Source organism: Ambystoma mexicanum, chromosome 8 (assembly GCF_040938575.1).
Source record: "Ambystoma mexicanum isolate Mex_15411 chromosome 8, UKY_AmexF1_1, whole genome shotgun sequence".
Taxonomy (NCBI): Eukaryota; Metazoa; Chordata; class Amphibia; order Caudata; family Ambystomatidae; genus Ambystoma; species Ambystoma mexicanum.
In genome coordinates, this window is record NC_090929.1 from 865,596,495 (window position 1) to 865,615,286 (window position 18,792).

Here is an 18,792-nt window from a genome sequence, read left to right on the forward strand (position 1 = left end):
AACTTTCCACAGGGTTTCAATGGCACAATGTTTTATATTACCTCAGTAGGCCTCAGACTTGATAATGCCTTCCTGGCGTGCAAACAATTTGGAACATACTAAATAATGTACCAATTTTGAGTATCTAAGCTCAAATGGTCAGCACCCATTCTAGAGCATGAGGCACACTGAGACAACAGCAGATATTGCAACATTAAAAACAAGCATTGGCAATAGTTTTGGCCTTTACTGAGGTTATTTGCATTTTACATTTATAGGTACCAGGTTGCAAAGTTTTAAAGGAGGATGCAATAAGGGGTGCAGATGTGCAATAGAAGAAGAAAGAAGCAGAATTTTGTCCCAGATAGAAGTGCTTATTTGGTACAACATGCAGTAAGGGGAAAGGTGCTCATGGTTGTAAAGATAGTCCTTCTGCATCCCATCAAGCTCTGTAGCATCTTTGGACTGGAGACAGGAACAAAGGAACGGATGCCCGGGTGAAGGTTCATAGTCGTCTTTAACACAAGTTCAAAAGACACACTGGAAGCACACATAGCAGCATCCTGCCTTCCTCCTTTTATAGGCCATTTCAATGATGCAATACTTTCTTTAAATTTCAGGATACACATCTGATTGATCCTCTTAGCCAGAATAAATCCCTCCTTATCTTTGATTGGGTGGCTTATCTGTCACTCACAAAGCCCACATTAGCTCACTATTGACAAGCCCTGGCTGACTGACACATAGACTGATAAGCCTATTTTAGTCCCAGCCGGACACAATTGCACATCCTTTAACTCCTGCCGAAAGACAGTTCTTACCTGCTTCTCGAGGTCCTGCCAAATTTCATTGGCAGCTCATACCGTGGAAAATCCCATGAGCTCATTTGTTTGCTGCCAACTAACACAGCTGATATGTACTTATTGGTAACTTCCTTGACTTTTTCTGATTTACCATGTATGCTTTTCCCAGCCAGGTTTCTAGATATATCATCCCAGAAGTGCTTATCTTACAGTGAACTGCTGCCAAAGAATATTTGCTATCAGCGTGAGTCAGGACTCGAACACCTGGTCTCACAACTCCATTTTGTATTTGGCATCCATTTTAAAACATCTCTCAGCCTGTTCAGCCTCGTTACCAAACGGTGAGTCAATATTTACTTTTGAGCATATCTCATTTTCTATCCAGCTTCCAGAATATATGTGTACATATTCATGATGTGCGTGTAATACCTCAAGCACCCTTCACTTCCTGAGTTATTCTGCCCCAAAAATTGTGTCACCTCACATGCACTTTTTACCTTCAAAAAGCACTATAATTTGGCTTTTTGCATTACTGGAGCCATTCATCAGCCTATCATGTTATATGGACTCTGTTTGCGGGGGCGAGTGTGTCTGTTACCCTTATGCACTCCCCCCTCTGGTCAGTATTAGACAACTGTTCAATACAAGATCACTACACCCAGTGTCCACCCTCCCCCATATACAGTGTACATATACATCCCTATCTCAGTCACCTCCCTCAATGTGATGCTTCATCTCAACATGGGAGGTTTCATAAAAGACATTTCTAAGGAATCAACAGTGTCTTCAACCATATGGTATTCTCCTAGTCTAAACATAACATACACAACAAACTAATTCTGGCCACCACGAGAATTGAGAGAAATCATTCCTTGAGGGAACCCACTAGCCATTTTCTCCTGTTACGTCCATGTGCAACATTTAGTTTATTTCCTCTTTTTCCTTCCTTCCACCCCACGACACTTCCTTGTTTCCTGCTCTCTCACCATGCACATTTTTTATATTTGTCTGCTTTTTATTTGTCTTTCATCGACACTTCTTCCATCCGATTCATCTTGTTTAGCTTATTCCGCATCCACAGACCTTCTTTATGATTAGTCAATTTGTTTTATTTGTTCTTTGAGCTGCCCCTTTTCATAGTCCAGTCCATTGTTCTTTGTAACCATAGAGTACTCGAACACTCAGTCTTCTGATTCAAATAAGATAGTCAGTGGGGGGACATATAATTTTTTCTGGGGAAGACAAGGATGGGGGAGTCTCATAGGGACACATTTTCCAAAAAGTGTTTGCAACTGGGCATCTGGCTGGATCCCACAAAACCCTTTTCACACTGGGCATTTCTTCCTGCTTGCAGGATCGGTTTCCATCAATCACCCGGCGTGTAGTTATCTCTCATCCATCTGTAATGTAAAACTGAATGAGTTTCTTGAAAAATAAGTGTATCTTTATTGTTTATTTAAAACCAAACGTTAGAATAATTATGTCCCTCCTTTAAGCATTTCTACCTTCCTACCACGTAAAACAATTTCTACTGTATTTTCACTTTTTCAAATTTATAGGATGGCTGTTCCTTCTCTCTTTTTGAATTATCTTAGTGTCACTTTATACTTAATACATACTGGCTGGTAACTGAATGTAGCTATGACATAAAGCATATGCATCTTTGCCTTTTTCCTGGCATTGCCCTATTATTCATGGGCCTTCTTTCCAACAATGTTAAATAGCAAAGGAAACATTTTCTCTATGGTTGTCACTCTTCTCCCCACAGATGTATACAGCCTCCTTCTTTATGATAAAATAATAAACAAATCAGACAACATAACAAATTCAAACATTTTGTTGAAAAAAGTATGTGTTTTCTTAAATCACCCCCCTTCTTTCTTCTTGTTGCATTTGTAGCTGAAGAAGAAGACAGCTGGTATTGGTTCCTGCACCCTGTAGAAAACCGAAATAGAGGCAAAGTCATTTATTTTTACATTGGCAATGCGATCAGTTATTTAATCAAGGTGGACCTTTGCTCTTTCCTTTTGATAAAAAAGGTTTACTGAGGTCATCTCTTGACACTCTCAGCCCACTGAAATGTAGGCCTACTTTTCGGTCCCCAAAAACTAATTGGTGCACATTCAATCAACCTGTCATTAGTGTAGCAATTAGACTGTTTTTCTTTAGTCTCTTTTGCTATGCTGAAAATGTTCTATGTACTTTTGAAGTCCTCTTCCCGATGGCATGGGACTGTGGTCTCTTCTTTCTTTGCTGTGCTTATTCTGTTGAGACTTAATTAATATTTTTCGTCACCCTACCTACACTAATCTTGCCTACCCATGTTATTGGGAACCAAGCACTGTTCCTATTAAATGCATGGAAGTGTAACATATAGGCATACATTGCTTTGCCTATTCTCAAAACCTAATGCATTTGCCAAATGCACCTTTTTGGCATTTCTCTGTCACCAGAATTACTTAAAGGTTACTCCACCTTCTATCCAAAGGTCTTCTTCATTCTCGTCATTATATATGGCCATACTTGTATATCTATGCTATACTATGCTCACACCTGGTTGCACCTTTCTTGGGAAAATGTTCTGTAAAAGACTGTATCCCTTACTGCCTTGTTTCTGTACTCACCTTGGTTCTGTTACTCCTAATAATAATCAATAAGGTTTGTTCACACACTTACTGTGTCAGCTGATACTTACCTTTTCATAATATAATGTTTCTTCTCATTATATTGCTATACTCTACTAAGGCCATATAGATATTCCTCCCGTGCTCAAAAATGACAATAATATTCATTTGTAAAACATAAATCAACATCATCATATACATAGAAACATTGTTTTTGTTACTTACTCTCATATGTTCTTTGGTGTAGTTCTATTAAAAATTCTCTCATATTATAAGATCAATCTTGGCCATCCATTTCCCTTTGGCCTTTCATTAATCATATTTTATTTTCATCAAAATACATTACACTACTCAATTGCAACCAGCTCCATCCATTGTGCTCATTGTTTGAAAATCTGGATATCTTATTCACACTCATCACCCTTGTCTCACAACGTTACTCTTTGTTCCTTTACTTGCACCTTTTATCAACTTGTGCTTTTTGCTGCTTTAATATCCATCCATTCATTCATTCATTGTTTATCTATTTATTTATCTCATCCCCTAAATCATTGCCAATTTATTTTGTTTTGCATGTCTTACTTCTGCACTTTTATCCTTATCTTTTTATGATTACCTTACATTAATTAGTCTTATTGAAACACAAACCTCTCATTTTTTTCATATTTATAATCCCTAGCATGTGTGTACTTTTATTTTGTTCACCTATTCCTTTTAATAGACCCATATCATAAGGGTCTGTGGTTCACAGGAAACTTGGCACTCTCTCCAAGTATTCCTGAAAATATGCTAGGTGCTGCTGCATTTTCATCATTCTCTGTGGGATTTCCCCTTCTCTCTCTTTTGTATCCAGTATGTGATGCTCATAAAAAAACACCACTTCATCATCTGTTGAGTCCTCTCTAAATATGTCATCATCAGTGATACCAGTCAGCCTAGATCCTTCTTTGTGAACTATCACTGTCCTCCATGGCCTACCCTCATCATGCATTACTTCGAGCATTGCCATTTCCCCTCGTACTATGGCTGCATCTAATTCTAGTCTAGAATGGTCTGTCCCCCCTCTTTGTCCATAGGAATCTGTGATTTTGAACACAAATTCATCAGGTATTCTCACCATCTTCTCCACTAGGCCAGATAGCCATGTTAATAGACTATTCACCCCATAAATAGAAAAAATCTCTGACTCAACTGGAACACCTCACAGAGCCAATTTGTATATATTCACTGCATTTAAATAGTGCATTCAAAGAGTGGAACACACTATTCCTTGGTCAATAAATAAAATCATCATGTTAAGTTTTGTCATCAAATCTCTTCCCAAAATACTGGCTGGTGCCTATCGCAAATATAACAAAGGATCAATCATGTCACACTCTCCTATAGAGACTGGTAATTCATTAATAAAAAAGAAACTCAATGTGTGTCTCCAAAAAACTCTTAAACATGTATGGCAATTACCACCATTGAATACTTTTCCTCCCATATACATGGACATGCAGTCCCAGTGTCTACTAATAAAGCAAAGGTTTTGCCTCCTTCCATTATATTAACCCTCTTGAAAATTCTAAACACATCAAGTCGTCCTGTGAGCTGACCCATTGTGGGTGCATGCATACCACTGTTCCTATGAAAAGATTTCCTCCTACCACAGTGACACCTCCTTATTCTGGGTGTCAATATCTGTCCTGTGTTTGCATATCGCTAAATTTGCATGGTGGCTTGTTGCAACTCCCTCTGTAGTGAATTCACTTATTCTTGCATTACCTGCTGTACTTGGTGCACTCTCAGTGCTTGCATTTTATACAATCTCTGATCCTGGGTGAACCCTTCCCGAGCTTGTGAGCTATATGCTGTAGGCTTAGCTGTCCCCACTCTTGAAAACTGACCATGTTGTACATATCTCTGCCTCCTGCATGTGCATGCAATTTGCCCTGTCATCCCACATGTCCAATACCCAGGAGGACCCTGTCTAACTAGTCCCCCTTGGTTAAAACCTCCCTGCATATTCTGATTCTCATTCTGCATATTCTGAAAACCGCTTTGATCATTCTGAAAACCACCTCTTCCTCTATTTCCCATGTGTCTGCCTTGTGGCACAAATTCCTTCCCTCCTTGGCCCATATGGTGCTGATTATTCACCTGTGATGTATCCAGTGCTTGCTGTATTCCCAGTCCTTCTCCACTTGTCAATACTGCCCCTTCTATTACAAATTTTGACAATTCTTTCTGAACTAACTTGGCTTCCTCAACTTTCCTAGCATCGTTTTTCTTCTTATTGTTCTCCTGTAACAGCCAACAATGATGCATTTTAGTCAACTATATCTCAGGTTACAGTTTCACTTCCATTCCCACTTGCTTCTTAAGTGTCTCTGTACCTACCCAGACAATCCCTGACATAAAAATGTGATAAAATACTGGCACTGTTTTTCCCCTTGTCTCGCGCATTTCAAGTGTTCACTGCTCCTTAATGTAAGCAAGCGGATCCTCATCCTCTTTTATCTATAGTCTTATCTAACTTCTTTTATATCATATTTTAGCAAAACATAATATCCCTAACTGGTGTTCCTAATATAAAGCAAAAGCATCCTGTATGTATGTGTGTGTGTTCTTACTGTAGTATTGAATTCCTTCTTCTGACTACCTGGGTGTGTTTTGTGTGCATTGAGCCTGCAATCCATTGATTGCCCGAACTTCCACAAGATCATGTGTGCATGTGTGTGTGTGCCTGCGCATGTACATGTGTGCATGCATGTATGTGTGTGTGCGTGTGTGCATGTGTGTGTGTGCATGCACGTTTGTGTGCATGTGTGTGCATACATGTGTGTGTGTGCATGTGTGCATGTGTGTGCATACATGTGTGTGTACATGTGTGCATGTGTGTGCATGTGTGTATGGATGTGCATGTGTGTGCATGTTTGCTTGGGAATGTGTGTGAGCATGCCTTTGTGTGTGTGGACCTATGTCACTCCCCCTCTCCTTATAATCATATCATGACAGAGATTCTAAACTTTAAAATCTCTATTTCTTTCCCCAATAAATCAATTCATCATTTATAATAATAATCCATGTTGTGCTTCAATATGTATGCCTCCCTCATTCTTCTTTGTCAGTGCTCAGCCTGCTTGTACTTATTCATAAATACATTTCATTTAAAAAAAAAACCTGCAAAACCCCTCAATAGTGCACTCCTTATTCTTAGAAGGCAGGCCAGTCATGGTGTGTGCTTCTATAAAAAATACTCCTATATGCGCTCAGACCTTTTAAAAATACTAGTGTATTTTCTTGTGTGTTCTTCATATCTTGATCCCTAAACTAGTGCATATTATCTCCTAGTTATTTACTGAGGTCTGTCCTCAATACAATTGTTTAAATATATTGTCCATGTTGTGTGTTTTATCTTAGTACTGGTGCACTTTGTAAGCACTTCCCCTCATTACCCACTGCTTCCTCGTTCTAAATACAAACGTGTGCATCAATACATGCTTTTCCAATATTTTTCCCAAAAAGGTGTTTTTGTTTCATTTATTCTTGCTATCCCCCTTAAATATTCACTGTGCTTAGTTTAATGACATTCATTATTGCATTAATGTACTTTTCACTGTAATTTGCACTCAGAATTAAATTTCTATTCTCAGCAACACCCTTTCACAATTGTGTGATTCTAGACAGAATCATCATTTTATTCTTTTGTCTCAAATGCCTCTATATTATAGAGGTGTACTTATATAAGTATAATAGCTACTTTATTTACACACAGAATGGAGTTGGTATAGATGTGTTCAATGACGCATCAACATCATGCATTGAGGAAAAGGTTTGCACAATGACAGGTTTTTCTTCATTTCAATAGCTTATAAAAACAAGCCAACAGTTTGGAATTTTGTTGTCTGGTAAAGGCCTAACATTTGCACACAAGCAAAAACGTTTCACTTTAGCAATGTTCGTTTTTAACAGGACACCAGAGAAGAGCACACAGAGCGCTCATAAATCGAATGGCTGATGCAGACCTGCTTTAGACGTTTTTATTACAACAGCAACAGGATTATAGCTGTTAATTAAGCCATTAACTCTCAGATGATTGCTTTGAAAAAACACTGGCTGGCACTTTGAGCACAAAGTTGGATATTAAGGCTAGATTAAAGCGAGCTCAAAGATGTCCCTCAATGAGGTGTTTTGGGTGGAGGGGGGCAGGAACTCGGTAGGAATGGCCATAGGAATTAGCTTTGACAGTCAATAGGTGGGAAATAAAAAAATACAAACTGTGTGTGTCCCAGGTAGGGTTAATTAATTAACAAGGCAGTGACAAAGGCCACGCCAGTGGCACAGGTCGCTCTTCTCCCCTCGGGCAGGAGCTGAGTCTTCAATGAATCAACGGCGGAGGCCTTGACACCTTCCCTCTCCCCCAGGTGGGAGTAAGTTATCTTACAAGGCAGCAGCAGAGGCTGCATCACACTTCCCTATGCAGCGGGCCGGGCTGCACCAATCGTCATTGCCCCCCAGTTTGGGGTAAGTCCACGGCAACGGTCCGGGCTTTGCCAATATCAGGCTCCCCAGACGGGACCTACCGGACTTGCTGTTGCATCTCACTCATCCTCACTTAGGCAGGACCTCAACCAGCTCCCTGTAGAAGCATGAGCCATGCCACATTATTTTTCCCCTCCAGCGGTGACGGCATCAGACGAGCACTCGACCAGGACGCAGCAGAGGCATCCGTGTGCCCAGCTTTAGGTCACAGCAATGAAGCTCCTCACTGCAGGTGCCACCTATATGTGCACGCCAGGATGGCCGCCAGCGGTGCAGGGTCCCCCACCCTCGTCGCTTGTTGTTACGGGCTCTGTTATAGCCGGAGCCCTGAGTCATGCACCCAGAATAACACAACACACAATGATGGAACGCCACACCAGTGAATGGATAATCAACTGCCAAGGGGCAACCTGCTCGGCTGTTTTATTGCAACTTTCCATGTGACACAGAACCCACCACTGGGTGACATTCTGTGAGCATGAGTACCTGCACACGTGCTTGCCTGGGCATCTACGGTGTCCGGGTGTAGTTACAACACTGGGTAAGCAGCATTACAAGTAATCAGGAATTACCTTACCTGGAAAGACAAAGTGAAAACTCAGCAGCATCTGACGCAATGAAATGAAAGCAATGACTGAAATCAATCACAGTGGTACAGTGCTGAGTCGCATGAAGTGTGGCTGCAGGTACCTAGGGCACCTTTGCCACGTGCTGTATTAAGAACATGCAATGGTGTGCTGTTACAACACCCGACTTTGCATGTCAATGTGCTGTAAATTGTGTTTTTCTATACACAAGTGAAGGGAATTGCCTTCTCGGTTTTATCAACCTGCGTGTAGTATATAAAACATCAAGCTTTGCAGATCATAGTTTCTCTTTTTTTTTTACTGTATACATCATAGAAACATTTTCGCTCGGTATTTTGGGTCAATTTCTGCAACGGTATACATTTTTCTAATAAGATTTCATGTATCTATTATTTTTTTTATTATTATACTTTATATAGCGCCTTTGTCCAAAGCACTTTACATAGAGAGAAACAACGTACATAAAAAAATCAGTAGTGCAAATCGACATTCAGATACTACCGGTAACAGTCAATCAAGGACAATGAAGCAGGTGAGTTTTTAGGGAACAGCGGAACAGAGAGTAAGGAGTAATGGAACGGAGAGACCGGGGAAGCATGTTCCAATGAAGAGGATCAAGGAGCTGTAAAGAACGAAAGTGGGATTGAGCACAGGGGGTCGGGGAACATTCAGCCTGAAAAGACCGGAAAAAAGGAGAGAGCAAGAGGGAATGTAGAAATAAAGAAGAGAAGCAAGATAGTCAGGGGCAAACCGTAGAGAGATTTAAAAACTAAACAAAGAAAGTGATATATATATATATTTTTTTTAACTTTATTTTTGGTTGAAATTCACATTACACACGCATTAACCACCCAATGATATGGGATGTACATGGTCTAAACTTTGTTTTCTCCCATACATTTACATATATAAAACAACATTTCGTTTTCTGATATTAGACGTGTATTGCTGGAGTTAAGGCCCACAGTTCAGTCGGAATCAGAATCTCCAGAGCTTGGGGAGGTGGTGAGAAGGTAAGTTCGGAATGCTGACCATATGTCTTTAGGTTTACACGGAAAGGGGACCAGTCCTATGTATGTTTCTTCACATTCGTGCACATATGTCAGTGCTGTTAAGAATTGTTCTACGCAAGGAGCGTGGGGACTTTTCCATTTCTGCAAAATACATTTTTTAGCCACCACACATGCAATGCTGAACATCCTTCTGTTTTTTTCTGGGAGTTTTCCTATGTCGCCGAACAGATATTTTTGGGAGTTGAGTTGTGCAGGGACTTGAGTAATGTTTGAGAATGGAAGGACAACCAACCAAGTTAGGCAAGAGAAGAAGAGATTGAGTCCGGATAGCAAAGGAGATAAAGTGAGCAAATAGAAGAGTGGTAGAGTGATTTAAGAGGAGCGACATGTGAACAGGGAAGCCCAAAGAATGTGACAGAAAAATAAAATAGTTGAGAAATGATTAGTGATGAGATGAGAAGTTTTGTAGCATGCAAGGTGAGAAAAGGGCAGAATCTGTGAATATCATAGAGGTGAAAGCGACAGGAGAAAGATGTGAGAGAAATATGGTAGGTAAAGGAAAGATTAGAATCGAAGTGAAGACCAAGGTTACGCGCAGTGGGAGATATAGATAGAATAGAGGGAGAAAAAGAAATAGCGGGAAGAGGGGAATGTGGAGGGAGAGTGTTAGTCGGAAAGAATAAGACCTGTCTTTCTGGCATTTAAAGCAAGAAAATGGGAGGCCATCCAAGATTTTATGGCAGAAAGACATGTTGAAAGAGTGTGATGAATATCGGGAGTAAAAGACGAGAAGGATAGAAAGAGCTGAGTATCATTAGCATAAAAGTGATGTGAAAGTCCAAAAGAAGAAATTATAGGAGCAAGAAGTGAGGTGTATAGGGAAAATAGAAAAGGACCCAGGACTGACTATTGAGGGACACTGTGATCAAGGGGAAAAGATGCAGAAGTGTTACCAACTCAGGAGACAGAAAAAGGTTTGATTGGATAAATAAGAAGAAAATCATGATAGAACAGATCCCCGAAGACCAAAGGAAGAAAGGGAATCCTCAAAAGCAAAGAGTGATCCACAGTGTCAAAAGCAGCAGATAAGTCAAGAAGAATGAGAACAAAAGAGTGTCTGGAATAGTGGGTTGTGAGAAGAGAGTTAAGCACACAGGTCAGAGCTGTTTCAGTGGAGTAACGGGGGAAAAGCCAGACTGAGTGGGGGGAAGAAGAGATAGACCAGCCACAAACGTTGAAATTTGTGAACGAACAAGACGCTCCAGGAGCTTAGATAGAAAAGGTAGAAGAGGTATGGGACGAAAGTTTGAAACAAAAAGGGGATTATCTGTGTTTTTTTTTTAAATAGGAATAATAATTGTGTGTTTGAAAGCAGAAGGAAAAGTAGAAATAGAGAGACAGATTATAAAGAAGGAAGCAAGAAATGATACAAGGAGCTGATAGATTTTAGGAATGAGCAGAGAAGGAATGGAATCAGTGGGGGTGGCGGTGGGGTAGACATTGGCCAACAAGAGAGCCACATCAGAGACGAAAACTGGAACAAAGTTAGAAGTAATATTAGTTGCCTTTGGAGAAAGCAATTGTTTGTAGTGTTTGCTTAATGAGTTATAGATGTACGATGGTGCCAATCATGGCCTCCGTTACAACCAGCCTTTGGCCATAAAATGTTTAATAATGCATGGAGATTTAGCATGTAAAGTTCTTTAGAATCCTATTGAGTGGCCTTACACTGGGATGCTTTGCCTAGCTTGAACTTTCTAAAACCACAGGGCCCGTATGACTCCTATATAGTTAGTTCCGGAAATGGAAAAAAATATACTGTGACCGGTGCAGCGGCTTTTGGGTGTGGGTGGGGCGATGGGTGCAGGCCTAAAGGGTGAAGTATTGTTTTTTCTTAGAGGTGTCTTCATGCACAGGTCCCATAATAATGTATCCCAACAATATGTAAAACATTAAAGTAACATGTTGAGCAAAGCGAGTATACTAGTAGCTTTAATGTCTACACCCTGAAAGGGAGCCTGCAGTTATTAGCATGTAAAGGTCTATTTCACCCCTAAACAAATGTTACTTGGGTTTGAATGTACTATTAATGCTTTAAGAGACCCCCGGAAAAAATATATCACACGAGGATGAATTAAGTTGTTCTTTCACACAGCGTGTAGCTTTAGGCACTCTCCTATTCTTGATCACCCACCGTCCATCCCTCTTAAGGCACAATTGCCCAATCACGTCTGCGTCTATCTCAGGTTAATCACACTTTCAAGTGCTTAATATTGTTAAAAAAGGAAAACTGTGACAGTGCGTTTTAACAGCTGGTGACTGGAGTAAAGTGTGTGGTGGCTGGGCTGTTATTTCCACAGCTTTGCATTGTGCCAAGACAATGTTTGCCGGTTTCCAAATCCAGCACCCCCAACAATGAAATAGTGAAATGGAGCATGCCCTCGAGCTGTGTACCCTAATTAAAGGCCAACAATTGAAGTTTATTGGCACCTTTTTGGAAACGTCGGCGGTGCAGCCAATCAGGATGGCTGAACTATGTCTAATAATCTCTGACTGTGGCCTGAAATGTCCGCCCAAAGCCTGGCTACCCCCAACCCCCAACGTTATCCACGTCCATTTGCCTCCAACACTTACCTTTCTGCCCGCATCTGCCTGAGCCTCTCGCTCCCCCACTCTGCTACGCACACACCGTCCCCATGCCATGTTCTCTGTGACACCAGCTGGAATTTCCTCTACCTCGCTTGGCAAACGCCTGCACTCCATCCTCTCTGATTGTATTATAGTGATAGAGAGAAATAGTGTTTGAGGCTTTGGGATGCCATCTCCAAACATGGCTTCCTAGCGTGAAACTGTTTGCACATCGGTGCTAGGCAGAAATCTCGGCAAAACCCAAATCAGATTCAAATATTCTCTTTGTAGAACACTACTTCCCAGAAATGAATGTGATTAAATCTTGGGACAGAAGAAGTTAATCTGCGCACTCAACCATCTTCCTAGTGGCAAAACGAGTAGTCATGGATACGTTTTCCAGGAACGTCCTTAATGGCACCTACTATATAATTGCTTGACCTTATTGCTGCTGGCATTTGATCTGAGGCTTTCAGAATTGAAATACGGTGCTTACAACTGCAACTAAAGAAAAGCTAAACTCGGATAAATTACTCCTAAAGACTGCTGTGAATGGAATCAAAAACATACGCAATTCAAGACGTCGCTCTTAAGAAAAAAGGCTTAACTTTGCTCTATATCAAATTTAAGGTTTATTTAATGAAACATTTCAGAGAAACGCATGTTCACTTCAATAAAATCCAAATCTGCCACGCAGAATTCTGGTGCTCAGATATCAATAAAAATTCATGTAAACATGTTTAATCCACAGCGTCCGAGATGGCCAGTCCCCTTTCTCTTTCAAAAAGAAGGTCGATGCAGACTGTGATGTGGGAGCCAAGAACAGGAGGATGTGCCACACTGAGACTCTCTCTATATTGTAAACACAGCAGTCTGCAGCATAACAATGTTATACAATCGCTGCATGAACTTCCAGTAAAACATGGCCGTCACCGCAGGAGCTGAAAGAGTTCTGATGCAGGACGCATTTGAGTGGGGAAAGGCAGGAAAGGGTGGAATATCCCATAGGATTTCCCTTATCTATTGGCAGGGAATGGGAGAGGTCATACCCAAACAACAGTGTATCCTCCCTCAAACGTCATTTCATCTGTGCCCCTCTCATTTGCCATTCTTAACTATGTGTATTTTAATCTGTACATGAATGCAATAGGTAGGGCTTTATAAGTGTTGCAAGCAACACCTAATAGCCCAAACTAAAAATTAGTGCAAATGTGTAGGATACTCACGAGACTCAGCAGTCCTGAGTTCTCGCGTGATTTGGTGTGGTAAGCGCGGATGCCGCAGGAAGCGGCATCCTGCGGGCTCCAGAGCTACGGGGCAGTAGCGGCTCCCAGTGCTCCTCCTGCATGTTGAGCCAGATTCTACCCAGGCACACAGTGAATGCCAAGACGCCCAGAAGAAGTTTTTTCTCAACCTTTCGGAGGTCACCACACCATTAAGAGATCTGCTCAAGAAAGGAGCTGAGTTCAAATGGTCCCAGGTGCAAAACAAAGTGGTCGATGCCATAAAGGAAAGGATTGTTAAAACCCCATGATTACAGCCATCTAATCTCGAGTGGGAGACGTTCATCACCACTGACGCCGGTGCGTTCAGGTTGGGAGCAGTGCTGACCCAGAAGAGGGGAGATACAGAACCCATTGTGGCTATTGCATCCAAGGCATTATCAAAGGCTGAAAGAAACTACTTGACAGTGGAAAAATAGATGTTATCCTGCGCGTGGGAGGTAGAATACTTCAGAACCTACATCTGTGGGACCAAATTCAACTTAGTCACAGACCATAAACCCTTGATCCACATGCCAAGCACAGGAGGGACTAAAACTTCCACCTCTCACCTAGCATCATTGCTACGAAGTTTCACGAGTACACATTTGACATAGCGCTCATAGCACGGTGGAAGAACGCTCAAGCTGACTGCTTGTCCAGGCTAACAGGAAACAGAGAGATGGCCACCACATTCTTAGAGGAAGAATGCATAGTAGCGTCCATTCAGGATATGAAGAGTGCCAAATTCCAGGAAATGACTGAGGACCATTGGAACGAGGAAGCCTGCAAAGACCCCACAATGGCGAGGCAAAGGGAATGGGTCAGGAGAGGGTGACTGGAGGAAAGAGCCATCTGTGATAACCTGGGTATCACTGATCAAGATCTGGCCTGACTGACCTCTTTCCTCTCTGATCAACCCTCCCAGGTCCAACTTGGGTCCTCCAACTTGGGTCCTTCCTATCATCTATCGTCCTCTCTACGTGTGGTGTTCCCCAGGGCTCTAACCTCTCATCCTGGCTTTTCAACCAATACCTGGAAAGTCTTGCCCACTGCATTGCCATTTTCTGCTCAAAATTGCAGTGCTACACTGATGACACTCGACTCATTTTCAGACTGCCCTCTGCCACCTCCTCTCCCTCTCTCATCGCTGATTGCCTAACTGCCATTCAAGATTGGTGTGCAGCCAATGATCTTTGTCTGAATGCCAGCAAGACGTAGATCCTCCTCATCGGCACACCTTCACCATCCTTTCCCCTCACTCTCTGGCTGGCCTCCCTTGCCCTCCGCCTACCCCCACCTGCGAGGCTAAGAACCTCAGGGTCATCTTTGACTCCACACTTTCCTTCTCAGTCCACATCTCTGATATCTTTAAAAAGTCAAACTTCCTACTGCACCTCCTCGGAGGTACTCTGCCTTTCCTCTTCTTCCCTCAGAAGCATACTGTCTTCCGTGCTCTGGTTTTCTCTATGTTGAACTATTTTAACAGCCTCTTTCCAAATCTACCCAAATCTACCTACTCTCCGCCCTATGCATCTAATACAGAACAGGACTGCAAGACTTGTCCTTGGCCTCAAGTCCTTGGATCGTATCTCTCCAGCTCTGGAATCTCTCCATTGGCTCCCAGTGGATGCAAGTATTAAATTCAAAACCCTGTTCATTGTCCACAAGGCTTTCTGGGGCCTCGGTCCAAAACACCTTCAGCTATCGCTGCGCAAATACCTCCCCTCTCGAGCTCTTCTCTCCTCTAGCTCTAACTTCCTCAGAGTCAGTCGTTTTTCAAAGAAACGAGCGGGGGGTATATCTCTGTCTTCAGCTGGGGCCTCCCTCTCGAACAGCCTCCCTGCCACTCTAAAACTTGACGAGAACCATCTCCGGTTCCGGAAGCACCTCAAGACCTTCCTCTTTGCTTCCACCCTTTGCTCCCCCTTCCCCTTCTGATCTGTTCTCTCTTGGCACCATGCACAGGGCCACTCTCTGTCCTCCGGGCCCAGGTACCTGCTCACCCTGCCACACTCCCGCACTGCCTCCGGGCCACCCCTTGCACTGGGGTTTGTACCTGTACCCATACAGTTCCACCCTTTTTTTTCCTGCACTTATCAGACCTACCCGGTCTGCTGCCTTAAACCCAGCATTTTTGACTTGCTGGCTGCACTACCACTGTTTGTTGCCTTTATTATTTATTTATTTATTATTATTTATCTGTTTCTCCTTTGCTCCGCACTTTCCACTACTCCCCTCTTCCATGCACTTTTCTCGTCTCCCTCTCCCATGCACTTACGTGTTCTCAATGTCACTGGCCTAGTAAGATCATTGTTTTGTACTCCCTTGTTCCCCTCCCTTGCCTTGTCGCGCTCTGAAACACTTGTGTATGAGCGTGATAGAAATAAAATATCAATATTAATATCAATATACCAGAAGGCATGAGGCCGTATTGGAGGGTAGAGGAAGAAATATTTGAGGTGGAAGGACTAATCATCAAGGGTGATCATGTGATTCCTCCAGTGTGAATGAGAAAGGTCATCCTCTGTAGGGCCTACTCAGGGCATTTAGGGAGCACCATGATGTGACGTTTTGTGAGAGAGGCCTACTGGTGGCCAGCCATGGATCAGGACGGTATCCAGTTATAATATCGAGAAAAAAAAGTCGAATGCAAAAATGTTGAAAAAAATAATGGTGAAAAAAAACATATATATTTTTTTTAATTTGTATGTTGTTTTTGGGTTTAGCTAGTAAAAATAAACAGGGAGTTAGAGTGGGAACCCCCCCATTAAAAAAATGTTCTACATTCTTTTTTTAAACATTTTTGCAGTCGACATTTTCACTATAATCCGGTCAGGACATCCGCACAATGATCGGATCGACAGATGTCATGAGTGCTTGAACAGGGGCAAGAGGTTAAAGACTAGACAGGAGCCACTCATACCCACTCAAGTTCCCGAATGAGTGTTGCACAAGGTAGGTCTTGATTTCATCGGCCCCCTGGAAGTGAAGTCCCCTGAACATCGATATGGAGTAGTCATGGTTGACTATCTATCAAAGTGGGTGGAAGCCGAATTCGTACCAAATATCACCATGTCAACCGCCATAGATCTACTGACATTCATATTCCAGAGGGAACAACTACATAAGGACATTTTTATCGCCAATGGAGTCCAATTAGTCTCACAAGGAATTGAGACTTTCATGAAAAAGCACAACATAAGACAGATAAAAGCAGCACTGTACCACCCCCAGGCTAATAGGCTGGTGGAAAGAGCGAACCGGTTCACCAAGGGAGCAATACAGTTAGCAGCAGCATTCCAAATGGATCCCCCGAAAACCATCAAAGAAGCCGTAGCAGCTCACTGCTTGACCCCCAATGTTGTCACCCAAATGTCAACTTTCCACATGCTGAGGGCGAGGAGAGCGGCATCCACGCTGGTACATCCATTGTGACCAGTGTAAGGGAAGACAAAGAAGTGAACATGGAAGATGTGGTAGGGAGGATAAAGAACAGCAAGCAATGTAGCGATTGGCAGAGAGCAACTCAAAATCAAGAAGGCAGATAGGTGGACTGGATCAAAATTCACCTACCGCTCAAAGATCAAGTGACGGGATCAAAGTTCAGTAGGCCAATCAAAGTAGTACACAGAGGCTCCAACCATGTCTGCACCCAAGATGGCTGCACTTGGAATATGGAACGTGTGCCAATGTTTGAGAGGGATCAGCCAACTGAGAGAATATGAGAGGAGTCAAGCATTTGAGAACATCAAGACCAGGAGGCAGCAGGGGAACAGGACTCAGAGGCACAGAAGGCACCCCACAGAGAAAGTGAGAGTGAGAACGAGCTACTGGAGATGACATACGAGATATTGGAGATGAAGCAATATACATGCCGGTTGGTGAGTACGAGAAGGAGGATCGGCAGAGTAGAGAGCACAAACGACCAGTGAAGTATAATGACTATATCACAGAATAAGACTTGTGTTTGCATTATCAAGGGGAGGTATGTAGGATTCTATCGAGACTCATCAACTCCAAGTTCTCGCGAGATTTGCTCCAGGGAGCCTGGAAGCCACAGGAAGCTGCAGTAGCATCCCGAGGGCTCCAGAGCTACGGAGCAGTAGCAGCTCCCGGTACTCCTCCTGTATGTGTAGCAAGAGACTACACAGGCACACAGTGACTGCTAAGAAGCCCCAGACCCTTGGACCATATGAGGGAGTAAAGCTAAATTGGTCTTTTTAATCTACTAGCTGGGGTACCCGGCGTTGGCCGTGTCTTTTCCAAAAAATGATCAAGTAATGGAAGAACAGCAATGTTTCACCTACTGCCTTACAGATTAAAAGAAAATACTTGCCAAAAATAGCATGATAGATTATTGTAAAAATTGTAATTTCTCATTTCACAAATAAAAACATTTCAAATTCTGAAAAACATCACAGAAACTTGAATTGAAATTTGTCCCAAAAGTGATTTTCGATAGACAATGTTTTTGGTTCTTGCATCTGGAAAAAAGATTTAAAGATTATTTGGTGTTCCAACTCTGGAGCAAGCAACATACAGTTGTCCATGAGCATTGCATGGGGCCTCCAAGTTGATCCCAGCAACCTTCAGTGATTGTCCCTCAGCTTTGTTGATTGATATTGCGAAGGCAAGTTGAACTGGGAGTCTCAGACATTTGAAGTCAAATGGTAAATCAGTTTGGATTAGAGGTATTCTTGCTATGAATATGTCTTCTCCCTTCGAAAATTCTGTCAGAATGGTGGCTTCAAGGTTGTAAGGAAAGAGGTTTTTGATGCAGAGCTGATGGACATTGCACAGCTTTGGTGGGTCCAAGTGTCTGAGCAGGTTGTGGGATGGGATACCTGGTGACTCCAATGAATTCAAAACTCTGTTGGGAAAAAGACAGCTTGAGCAGCTTCAGTGACTGTGTCAAAGGACCTGTAGCATTTTGTATTTGAGCATTGATGTCATTAACACTGACATTTTTGAGAGAAAGGATTGCTTGCTCACACAGCCATTTGCGGTTTTGAAAGTGCAGCTGGATGTTTGGGAAACATGTGATTTCAGTTCTTCAATGGACTTTAGGATGTAGAAAAAGTTGTTTGGGAAAGTGATGAGTCCTGTTTCAGGATCAGATTGAGATTTGCATTCGCCCTAAAGAAGCTGCTGTTGAGAAAATTGCCCACTTGTAACATCTCCCAACAGGTGAACTCGCATGTTATTGGTTTGGGACATTTTCCTGACAAATCTCCAGAGACAGGATGCTTTCAAGCAGGTATTGAGTACATCACTGGTGTTGACCTTGGAATAACAGACAGAGTTTGGCAAAAGTCACCTGCTAAAACAACAACTGCTCCTCCCATCAATATCTGGTTTTCTCGTAA